This window comes from Gossypium arboreum, chromosome 8 (genome assembly GCF_025698485.1).
Source record: "Gossypium arboreum isolate Shixiya-1 chromosome 8, ASM2569848v2, whole genome shotgun sequence".
Lineage (NCBI taxonomy): Eukaryota > Viridiplantae > Streptophyta > Magnoliopsida > Malvales > Malvaceae > Gossypium > Gossypium arboreum.
The window spans coordinates 13,708,756-13,721,761 of NC_069077.1; positions in this window are offsets into that span (position 1 = coordinate 13,708,756).

Genomic DNA, 13,006 nt, shown 5'->3' on the forward strand with positions numbered 1-13,006 from the left:
AATTGAATCAAAATCAGCACCTCTTTTTGCATTCATTTCATGCATTTGCATTACATGTAACACCCCAAACCCGGCCCAGAAGTTATGGCCAGATCCGGCATGCCACATCAAAAACTTAAAAAAAAAAATTTTATTCTAAGTCCAGAAAATCGTACTTGATGTTCAAAAGATTAATTCATTAAAGGTTAAAATGAATGGAAGTTGTGCACCAGGTAGGAAACCGAAAAAGAGGTGGTGAGTCCATCGGACTGCTTAAGTACCAAGCTCCCTTCGGATCCAATCCTAGACATGCATACCGCCATTACCACACCTTAACGTCATGGATATTTCTAGGAAACCGATTTGATTAAGTCATTTTTAGGAAAAGTGATTAATTTTGGAAAATACTTTCATTGCGGAAGCTTTGCTTGTTGTCGTGTTATTTTGAAATCAACTGTTGTTTTTGAAAACTCGCCCTAAAGCTATCCAATTTCATCAGTTAAAATAAGTATTACCTATCTTAGTAATACATATTAAAAACCATCAAAAATAAATAAGCGGCCTTATTACATTTAAAACCCAAAACTTCAAACGTAAATAAAAGGATGTCCAGTTCACGGAAGAAAATCAAACTTTCGAAAGCAGTGGCCACTCAAGAATTCCCTCACACTCCAAGCCCACTATGGTTAGGGATTACTGCGTGGATGAAAATAAAAGGGGTGAGTTTGGGGAAACTCAGTGTGTAAATTAACCCAACCATAGCCTATATCAGCTTAAACCACAGAAATAGAATAAGTTGGCCTTAGCCCAGAACAAAATTCAAAATAAAGCCCATAGGCCCATAACAGAACAGAACAGATATTACATGTTTATGCAGAAACCCAACCATATCCAACCGTATACACCCCCGTACCAACCTTACACCGTGTGGGGAGACAACTCGACCTACCCAACCGCTACACACCATAGAATTTGCAGCATGGCTGCCAGAACAGATAATGTGACAGAGTCACGGATCTGAATAATCGTGGCGAGCCACCGTATCAGATATATGTGGCGAGCCACCGGATCGAATATTTGTGGCATAGCCACCAGAACGCTTCCTCCATAATATAACCCATGTCCCCATGCAACAGATATATAATCATGGCATACATCATACAGAATCAGATCGTCATGCTTTTTAGTCAAAATTAACCCTAGGGGTATAACGGTAATTTTACACCTAGGGGTATAATAATAATTTTCCATACATAGGGGTATTATAGTAATTTAGCTACTTTTAGGGTTTTCATGCATATCCTAACTATTTACGTACTATCAGAACACTTACCGCGCATACTTATCGAATTGGGCCCGTTGGCCCATGAACCCGATCTTTGGCCCATTAAGCCCAAATTATCAAAATGTACGAAATCGCGCGTACTGCAGTTTATTACTTTAGATTACCAAATATACAAACCCAACTATCTTACGAGCATTCACACACTCATAAATTCCCAAAATACCGACTTTTCGGCATTTCGCTTTTGCCAATCTAGTCTATGAGAGGTGTCAATTACACACTGCTTGCGACGATATCTCGACGAGATCCACACACTAATCGCCTACAATTGGATTACTAACACGTTAATCTAACTATTCAAATACAAACTACGTATTAACCCCTTACAATATTCGCCAACCACACTTACGGATCATAGTAAGCTTATAAGAAATCAATAAGCAACTCATTAACAAATTTTTGTCAATGTTTACCACATAATCATAATTTCACTGCAAGCTGTCTTCCTGAGCAATAGTCACTAAATTATTTATAACTGGAGTTACGAAACTCCAAATCAAGTGCCGTTAATTTTCCCTAAAAATAGACTCATATATCTTTTATCCATAAAATTTTCAGAATTTTTGGTAAATCCAATCAATACCATATTTTTCTTAAAGTTTCCCATGTTTCACTGTTTGACTAATCTGACCACTCTTCATTACGAATCAAATTTCTCATTATACAGAATTCAAAATATGTTCTTGTTTATTTCATTAGAAACTAGACTCAATAAGCTTTAATTACATAATTTATTCAGCTTCTAATTCATCTCCCACAATTTATGGTGATTTTCCAAACTCACGTTACTGCTGCTATCCCAAGCAGATTTATTACCAAATCACTCTTTCACACATACCTTGCATGCATGTTATTTAAACATGTATATCACCAATCAATCATCACATATCTATGATTTTACTTAAGTATAATCTCCATTTTATCATTTTAAAGCACAACATGTTAGCTGATTTTTCCCTTTAACATCTAAGGCACATGCATGCTCATTTGTTTGGCTCAACTTCACCTATCTTCCATTTTTCATCAAAAGAACATGAAACAACAACCATTTCCTTCATTTTAATTAAATGCTCACAACACAACTAAAAATCAAAATATACTTCAAGAGTTAAGGTAGAATCAAGAAGAACTCATGAACCTCAAAATAGAAGCAAGGTACCAAGAACTTACCTTCAATTTTCCTCCTCCTAATGATCAAATACTCAAGAGCTTTCTCCTCTCCTTTCTCTTATCTAACTTTCAGCTATGATGAACAAAGATGAACAAAACTTTGTTCTTTTCACCCCTTTTTCTTTTAATAAAACTTCATATTTCATCCATTTAATTCTTTAATACAAAAGACATGAAATTCTTATCATGAAACATTTACCTAACCCATTATCATGAAACATTTACCTAACCCATTATCATGGAACATTTACCTAACCTATTATCATTGAACATTTACCTAACCTATTATCAATTTGTATCAATTTGTACCATAAATTATGGATATCAAGTGTACATTTTGTCTACAACAACATGATGGCTGGCCACTTCATGTAAAATGGGAGGTTTGTCATGCAAATCCTCCTATTTGCACTCCTATTTATTTGGCCACTTCAATTTAGCCTATAGCATTTTCAAACATTTTCACATAAGTCCTATTTCATAATTTCACCCCCTTTTTCTTATGGAACAAAAATTAACTAAAATTATCGGGTTTTATCTTAAGTTTGGGCTTTCTAGAGGCCCACTAACATAATTAAACCTATGCCAACATTCACAGAATTCCCAAAAATTGGGGCGTTACAACTCTACCCCCCTTAAAGAAATTTCGCCTCGAAATTTACGATCCAAATAGTTGAGGGTATTGTTGACGATAGTCTCTTCGATTCTCAAGTAGCTTCTTCCTTCCATGATTACGCTTACAAGATTTTTACCAACGGAACCGACTTCCTTCTTAGAACTTTAACCTCTCGATCTAAAATTTGTATGGGTTCTTCCTCAAAGGTCAAATCAGTCCTTACTTCAATCTCCTCCACTGGCACAACATATGAGGGATCCGATCGATATCGTCTTAACATAGACACATGAAAAACGTCATGGATTCTGTCTAACTCTGGTGGTAATTCTAACTGATACGCTACTGGCCCTACCCGCTTAAGAACTTGATAAGGCCCTATAAACCGCGGACTCAATTTACCTTTCTTGCCGAATCTCAAGATCTTCTTCCAAGGTGAAACCTATAAGAAAACCATATCCCCAACCGTGAACTCTATCTCTTTTCGCTTTAGGTCCGCATACGACTTCTGTCTATCAAATGCCTCCTTTAATCGATCTCTTATCAACTTAACCTTACTTTCAGTATCTGCCACCATCTCCGGTCCAAGCACTTGTCGTTCACCCAACTCTGTCCAACACGTAGGCGTACGACATCTCCGCCCATAAAGTGCCTCATATGGAGCCATCTGAATACTTGCTTGGTATTGTATGCAAACTCCGCCAATGGCAAGTAGTCCTCCCAACTCCCACGAAAATCGATGATACAACCCCTTAACATATCCTTCAAAATCTGAATAACCCTCTCCGACTGTCCATCTGTCTGTGGGTGAAAGGCAGTACTGAAATCCAAACGTATACCCAATGCCTCCTGCAACTTCTTCCAGAACCGAGATGTAAACCTAAGGTCTCGGTCGGAAATAATCGACACTGGCACTCCATGTAGTCGTACTATCTCTGCCACATACAACCTAGCCAACTTTTGCAGGGAATAATCAGTACGAACTGGTATGAAATGGGCAGATTTTGTTAACCTATCCACCACTACCCACACAGAATCTTTCTTGGTGGGTTTCAAAGGTAGCCCACTCACAAAGTCTATAGTGACTCTCTTCCACTTCCACAATGGAATTTTCACTGGTTGCAGTAATCCAGAAGGAAATTGATGTTCAGCTTTCACTTGCTGGCATGTCATACATTTCCCCACGAACCCCGTTACTTCTCATTTAAGCCCAGGCCACCAGTACAGTTCTCGCAAGTCGTGATACAACTTATTCCCTCCAGGATGCATGGCACAAAGTCCTCCATGAGCTTCCTTCAATATTGACTGTCTCAAGTCAGAATCCTTCGGAATACAAAGTCTTCCTCGGAAGCATAAAACTCCTTCAGTATTTAGTCCAAAATCCTCATTCTCACCCTTCTCAACTTGCTGAAATCGAAGGACCAACGAGTTATCCTTTAATTGTTTTTCTTTAATCTGCTCAGTCCAAATAGGCCTCACTTGTAATTCTGCTAACAGACTTCCATCATCAAACAGACTCAAACGTGCAAACAAGGCTCTCAAATCAGAAACAACCCTTCGACTCAATGCATCAGCCACCACGTTAGCCTTACCTGGGTGGTACTCAATCGAACAGTCGTAATCCTTAAGCAACTCTATCTATCTTCGTTGCCTAAGGTTTAACTCCTTCTGAGTTAACAGATACTTTAAGCTCTTATGGTCCGTGTATGTGATACATTTTTCTCTATATAAGTAATGTCTCCAGATTTTCAACGCGAAGATCACTGCTGCTAGCTCTAAGTCGTGCGTAGGGTAGTTCGCTTCATGAGACTTAAGTCGTCAAGCATAGCGACCACCTTACCCTCTTGCATCAGTACACATCCTAACCCCACATGTGACGCATCGCTGTACACAGTGAAGTCCTTCCCAGACTCCGGTTGAATCAACACTGGTGCTTCAGTCAATACCTTTTTCAAATGGTCAAAAGTTTTTTGCTGACTCTCAGTCCAGACAAATGCTACCCCTTTCCTTAACAGTTTCGTCAATGGTGCAGCAATCAGAGAAAATCCTTCTACGAACCTTCGGTAATAGCCTGCCAAACCCAGAAAACTCCAAATTTCCGATACTGATTTTGGTGGCTTCTATCCCAGAACTGCCTCAACTTTTCGAGGATCCACTCTAATTCCTTCAGCAGAAACCACATGACCTAGAAAGGCCACTTCTCGCAACCAAAATTCACACTTACTAAACTTTGCATACAATTCCTTCTCTCTCAGCACTTGCAGCACAATACGTAGATGCTCCTCATGTTTCTCCTCGGTTTCCGAGTATACTAGAATATCATCGATGAAAACTACCACAAATCGGTCCAAGTAAGGTTGGAACACTCGATTCATCAGATCCATGAAAGCGGCAAAAGCGTTCGTCAATCCAACGGCATAACCAGAACTCGTAATGACCATATCGAGTCACGAATGTCATCTTATGAATATCCACTTCTTTTACCCTTAATCGATGGTATCCGGATCGAAGGTCAATCTTGGAAAATACCGAAGCTCCTCTAAGTTGGTCAAATAAATCATCAATCCTTGGCAGAGGGTATTTGTTCTTTATCGTCAGTTTGTTCAACTGGTGGTAATCGATGCACATGCGCATTGTCCCGTCCTTTTTCTTCACAAATAGCACCGGTGCTCCCCAAGGAGACACGTTTGGCCTAATGAAGCCCCTATCCAACAACTCTTGAATCTGAGCCTTTAACTCCACTAACTCCTTCGGTGCCATCCTATACGGTGCGATGGACATAGGCGCCGTTCCAGGCAACAAATCTATTCTAAACTCAACTTCTCGGTTCGGAGGCAATCCTGGAAGCTCCTCCGAAAAAACATCTTGGAACTCCTTTACGGTCCTAACCTTATCCACTGACAATCCCTCCCCTTCCGACTGACTTACAAATGCCAAATAGGTCTCATAACCTTTCCGAATCCACTTTTTGACTCTTAATGCTGACACCACATTGGACAAATAATCCCTTCGCTCGCCTATCATCATAACCTCCTCACCCTCCGTGGTCCTTAACACCATTCGTTTTGCAGCACAATCCAAAGTCGCCCTATGTTTAACAAGCCAGTCCATTCCCAAAATGAGGTCAAACTCTTCGAACGGTAACTCCATCAGATTTCCAGGGAAAACCTTACCTTGAGTTTCTAAGGGTACATCCCTATATAGTTTGTCTACCCTAACCGAATGACCTAAAGGACTTAACACAGATACCCCACTCACTATCTTCTCAGAGTGCACACCCAACAACCCAGATATGGCACATGCAACATAGGAATGAGTAGATCCAATATCCACCAAAGTAGTATATGGCATACCAGAAACCAAGAACGTACCAGTTATGACGTCAGATGCGTCGCCCTCCTCTCGACGACAAGTCAGATACACCAAAGTCGGTCGTCGAGCTTGAAATTTTCGACACCCCTGCCAGGTGCCCCCTGACCTTGATCATTTCCATTTCTACCCCTACCTTGTCCACGTCCTCTCGGTGGTTGGGGTCTACCCCTTACAGGTTGAACAATCCTCTGTTCAAAGAACTTGAACTCGATCGACTTTCCGAGGCGATCCGTGCTCTATGCTCCATAGATCCACATCGGAAACAAGCACCAGAGCGTTTCCTACACTCGCCCAAATGTACCTTACCACAGTCTCCACAGATTGATGGTCTGACCACATTCATCGGCACAGCTCGAACTAGTTCCTCCACTCTTGCTCTCTTAATAATCCTATTTGCACCATCCGAGGGTCCTGAATCCCTCCGGAAACGGTTTCGATCCTTCTCCCGATTCTGCTTTTCAGCACGCTTTACCTCTTCAGCTATCTTAGCCTTCTCCATCAAAACCGCAAAGTTCTGCTCCCTCTGCGGAGCAATCAACACCTTAAGATCATCTCTAAGACCATCCTCGAAACGCACACTTCGTTCATATTCCGTAGCGACAATGCCCACGGCATACCGGCTCAGCATCAGAAACTCGGCCTCGTACTCAGCAACTGTTTTACCTCCTTGCATCAGATTTAAGAATTCCTTTCTGCGATCGTCCATATAACTCGCCCCAACATACTTCCCTTTAAAGGCCATCTTAAACAGTTCCCAAGTTACCCTATCAGCTGGGGTTCCTTCTCTCACAGTGAGCCACCACTGGTAAGCCTCGTCCCGTAGCAACGATACGACTCCCTTTAGCTTCTGCTCCACAGAGCAATCCAAGTCATCCATAATTCGTTTTGTGTCCTCCAACCAATATTCTGCCACATTCGAGGCGATACCAGACACACCCCTAAAGATCTCCGCTTCGTTGGCCCGGAGTCGTTCAGAAATCGATCCGCGAATTCCGTTGCCCGAACTTGTCCCGGCAACCTTTTCCAGAACACGAAGCATTGCCTGCGACAGAGCGTCATCACCCGCGGCCCGATCATATGGCCCATTCTCATCCACCGGTGGTGGTCGTGCTACTCCAGCGGGTATGTGTTCAGAAGACGAAGATCCAGCTTGAGTACTACCTCGGCCTCGACCACGGCCTCGACCACGGCCTCGACCATGGCCTCTTCCCCGAGTACCTCTCGTACTCATATCGATTTATCTGATTACGAATTTTATGCAGTTAGTTTACTATTTCCACTGTTTATTACAGAATATCTTATGAACAGATAAGGTTTTAGAGTTGTTCTCGCGTAACCACAGTTTAGCTACTGTCTTAGTTTCCTAGGGCTTAGTTTACCCTACAGTCTCAGTTTCGTAGCCATTACGCTATATTATCTATAGTACTATCTCTAAGGTTTAGTACTAACTACAGTACAGTTTAATATATAAAACAGAATAGTACTTATAGCCTTAGTGCCGGGGATTCAGTGTGCCACCTCATCAATTTTCAAATAAACTCAAAAGATTTAGACTTTTTGAAATCTATTTTCCAAACATTTGTGTTAAAAAAAACAAGTTCGGAGATTATCTCCTTTAAACAGGAAATTACAAAAGTCAGATTTTTTTCAAAAATACCCTCTCTTTTTTTTGGCATAAAGTTTTGAAAACCCTTTTTGGATCCGATCCACAGCCGAGTTGTTGTAACCGAGCTCTGATACCACTAAATGTAACACCCCAAACTCGGCCCAGAAGTTATGGCCGGATCCGGCATGCCACATCAAAAACGTAAAAAAAAAATTTATTCTAAGTCCAGAAAATCGTACTTGATGTTCAAAAGATTAATTCATTAAAGGTTAAAATGAATGGAAGTTGTGCACCAGGTAGGAAACCGAAAAAAAGGTGGTGAGTCCATTGGACTGCTTAAGTACCAAGCTCCCTTCGAATCCAATCCTAGACATGCATACTGCCATTACCACACCTTAACGTCATGGATATTTCTAGGAAACCGATTTGATTAAGTCATTTTTAGGAAAAGTGATTAATTTTGGAAAATACTTTCATTCGGAAACTTTGCTTGTTGTCGTGTTATTTTGAAATCAATCATTGTTTTTGAAAACGCACCCTAAAGCTATCCAATTTCATCGCTTAAAATAAGTATTACCTATCTTAGTAATACATATTAAAAACCATCAAAATAAATAAGCGGCCTTATTACATTTAAAACCCAAAACTTCAAACGTAAATAAAAGGATGTCTAGTTCACGAAGAAAATCAAACTTTCGAAATAGGTGGCCACTCAATTTACATCACGACTCTAAGCCCACTATGGTTGGGGATTACTGCGTGGATGAAAATAAAAGGGTGAGTTTGGGGAAACTCGATGTGTAAATTAACCCAACCATAGCCTATATCGGCTTAAACCACGAAATAGAATAAGTTGGCCTTAGCCCGAATGCAATTCAAAATAAAGCCCATAGGCCCATAATGTAACGTAATGTATATTACATGTTTATGCGTAAACCCAACCATATCCAACCGTATACACCCCCGTACCAACCTTACACCGTGTGGGGAGACAACTCGACCTACCCAACCGCTACACACCATAGAATTTGCAGTATGGCTGCCAGAACAGATAATGTGACAGAGTCACCAGATACAGATAATCGTGGCAGAGCCACCAGAACAGATATATGTGGCAGAGCACCAGATCAGATATTTGTGGCATAGCCACCAGAACGCTTCCTCCATAATATAACCCATGTCCCCAAGCAACAGATATATAATCATGGCATACATCATACAGAATCAGATCGTCATGCTTTTTAGCCAAAATTAACCCTAGGGGTATAACGGTAATTTTACACCTAGGGGTATAATAGTAATTTTCCATACATAGGGGTATTATAGTAATTTAGCTACTTTTAGGATTTTCATGCATATCCTAACTATTTACGTACTATCAGAACACTTACCGCGCATACTTATCGAATTGGGCCCGTTGGCCCATGAACCCGATCTTTGGCCCATTAAGCCCAAATTATCAAAATGTACGAAATCGCGCGTACTGCAGTTTATTACTTTAGATTACCAAATATACAAACCCAACTATCTTACGAGCATTAGCACACTCACAAATTCCCAAAATACCGACTTTTCGGCATTTCGGCTTTTTCCAATCTAGTCTATGAGAGGGTGTCAGTTACACACCTGTTTGTGACGATATGCTGACGAGATCCACACACGAACCGCCTACAATTGGATTACTAACACATTAATCTAACTATTCAAATACAAACTACGTATTAACCCCTTACAATATTCGGCCAACCACACTTACAGATCATAGTAAGCTTATAAGAAATCAATAAGCAACTCATTAACAAATTTTTGTCAATGTTTACCACATAATCATAATTTCACTGCAAGCTGTCTTCCTGAGCAACAGTCACTAAATTATTTATAACTGGAGCTACGAAACTCCAAATCAAGTGCTGTTAATTTTCCCTAAAAATAGACTCATATATATTTTATCCATAAAATTTTCAGAATTTTTGGTAAATCCAATCAATACCATATTTTTCTTAAAGTTTCCTATGTTTCACTGTTTGACTAATCTGACCACTCTTCATTACGAATCAAATTTCTCATTGTACAGAATTCAAAATATGTTCTTGTTTATTTCATTAGAAACTAGACTCAATAAGCTTTAATTACATAATTTATTCAGCTTCTAATTCATCTCCCACAATTTATGGTGATTTTCCAAATTCACGTTACTGCTGCTGTCCCAAGCAGATTTATTACCAAATCACTCTTTCACACATACCTTGCATGCATGTTATTTAAACATGTATATCACCAATCAATCATCACATATCTAAGATTTTAGTTAAGTATAATCTCCATTTCATCATTTTAAAGCACAACATGTTAGCTGATTTTTCCCTTTAACATCTAAGGCACATGCATGCTCATTTGTTTGGCTCAACTTCACCTATCTTCCATTTTTCATCAAAAGAACATGAAACAACAACCATTTCCTTCATTTTAATTAAATGCTCACAACACAACTAAAAATCAAAATATACTTCAAGAGTTAAGGTAGAATCAAGAAGAACTCATGAACCTCAAAATAGAAGCAAGGTACCAAGAACTTACCTTCAATTTTCCTCCTCCTAATGATCAAATACTCAAGAGCTTTCTCCTCTCCTTTCTCTTCTCTAACTTTCAGCTATGATGAACAAAGATGAACAAAACTTTGTTCTTTTCACCCCTTTTTCTTTTAATAAAACTTCATATTTCATCCATTTAATTCTTTAATACAAAAGACATGAAATTCTTATCATGAAACATTTACCTAACCCATTATCATGAAACATTTACCTAACCCATTTTCATGGAACATTTACCTAACCTATTATCATTGAACATTTACCTAACCTATTATCAATTTGTATCAATTTGTACCATAAATTATGGATATCAAGTGTACATTTTGTCTACAACAACATGATGGCTGGCCACTTCATGTAAAATGGGAGGTTTGTCATGCAAATCCTCCTATTTTGCACTCCTATTTATTTGGCCACTTCAATTTAGCCTATAGCATTTTCAAACATTTTCACATAGGTCCTATTTCATAATTTCACCCCCTTTTTCTTATGGAACAAAAATTAACTAAAATTATCGGGTTCTATCTTAAGTTTGGGCTTTCTAGAGGCCCACTAACATAATTAAACCTATGCCAACATTCACAGGATTCCCGAAAATTGGGGCGTTACATTACATTTCATCATATACATTAAGTTTCATAAAAAAAACCCTAATTAGTTAAAATTATGACAGTTACCCTGGAAACCAATGAAAGTTTACCAACTAAATATCGTTACAGTACCCGCCGCAAAACCAAGGCAATGGATCAGAGATTGGAAAGATTAGAAAAAATGCAAAGAGATATGCAAGATCAATTGCAAGCACAGATGCAAGAACAATTAGCCAAAATTCAGCAAGATATGAGGGATCAAATGCAAGAATCCCAAAGAAGTATGCTAAGCCGATTAACACAGTTGCTGACAGGAGGACTCGAAAAGGGAAGAGTACTGCGGTTAACTCGGGGGATGATAATGAAGACCCTACCTATCTCCAAGGTTTTAACCCGATAAATGTCCAGACTCAACCAGAGGCGTGCCCACGAAGGGTACCCCTTACCATCAGACCTCAACAATACCAAACTGGTACCTCGGCACCAGCGAACTACCCAATGAGTTTAGGCTCCAATTTGGAGGAGAATCCAATCAATCACATTGTTCTTGAACTAGATGATATTGTAACAGCCTAATTTTTAGTGGTACCGGGAATAGAGATTTGAGATCACTAAATCCGACGGGTGAGTTAAAAATTTAATAAATTAATACCTATGAGTCGAATGCGAATATAAAAGCATTTTTGAATTAGTGAATTTGGTGATTTAAAAGAATTAATTAGGTAAATTGGGTCGAGAATGAGGTATCAAGACCTCAACTTCATAAATCGAGCCATAAATATTTTTAGAAATATTTATGGAGTGTTGGTGAGGTAGTATTAAAATTTAGTCAGAAAATTTTTACGTTTGGGTGGTTAATTAAATAAAAAGGACTAAATTAAAAAGGGTTTAAAGTTGCTAGAAGGATTAAATAGCTCAATTGTCAAATGAGGAAGGACCTAAAGTAAAAATAGTCCTAAAGGAGATATTTTGGACAGCAATAGCTGAGAAAAATCAGGAAATGGATGAAATAAGGGCAAAATTAGAAAATTGCCACAATTGGCTAAATAAAAATGGGACTAAATTGGAATATCTAGAATTCTCTTCATTTCTCTTCATATTCATCAACTGAAAAACAGCCATGGAGGAGGGTTCAAGCTGGTTTTCATACTCTAGCTTCATGTAAGTTTAACTCTTGCTTTCTCCTTGAAATTTTTATGTTTTTGTGACTTTTACAACTAGGTCCACTTGTTGAATTCATTAGTTTTTGATTCTATGAAAGAAATTGAAAGTTTTTATGAACATGTGCTGGAAGTATATGATGATTTGGCATGGAATTAGAGCTTTAAATTATTTATATGCTGATTTTATTGAAAGAATTGAATAGAAAGTGAATGTTTGGGACCTAATTGTAAAAGAGTTTGAAGTTAAAGTTTCATATGGAAATTCTAAATTTCAATAGTTATGAAATAACTTATAATGTCTAGAAAAAGTTTTAATTGAGAAAATTATCTTAATTGAGGGGTTAATTGAGCAAGGACTGAATTGTATGAATTGTGAAATTTGGGGCAAAATGGAAATAAACATTTTGCACTAAAACTGTTTTAGATAGCAGCAGTAGTCTAACTTTGAAAAATCACTAAAAATTATAGAAATCGAATTAGAGGATGAATAAAATATGAAATTAAAGCTTATTAAGTCTAGTTTCTTATAAAAAAAATTATGTAAGCAATGAAATTGTAAATCATCATATACAATAAC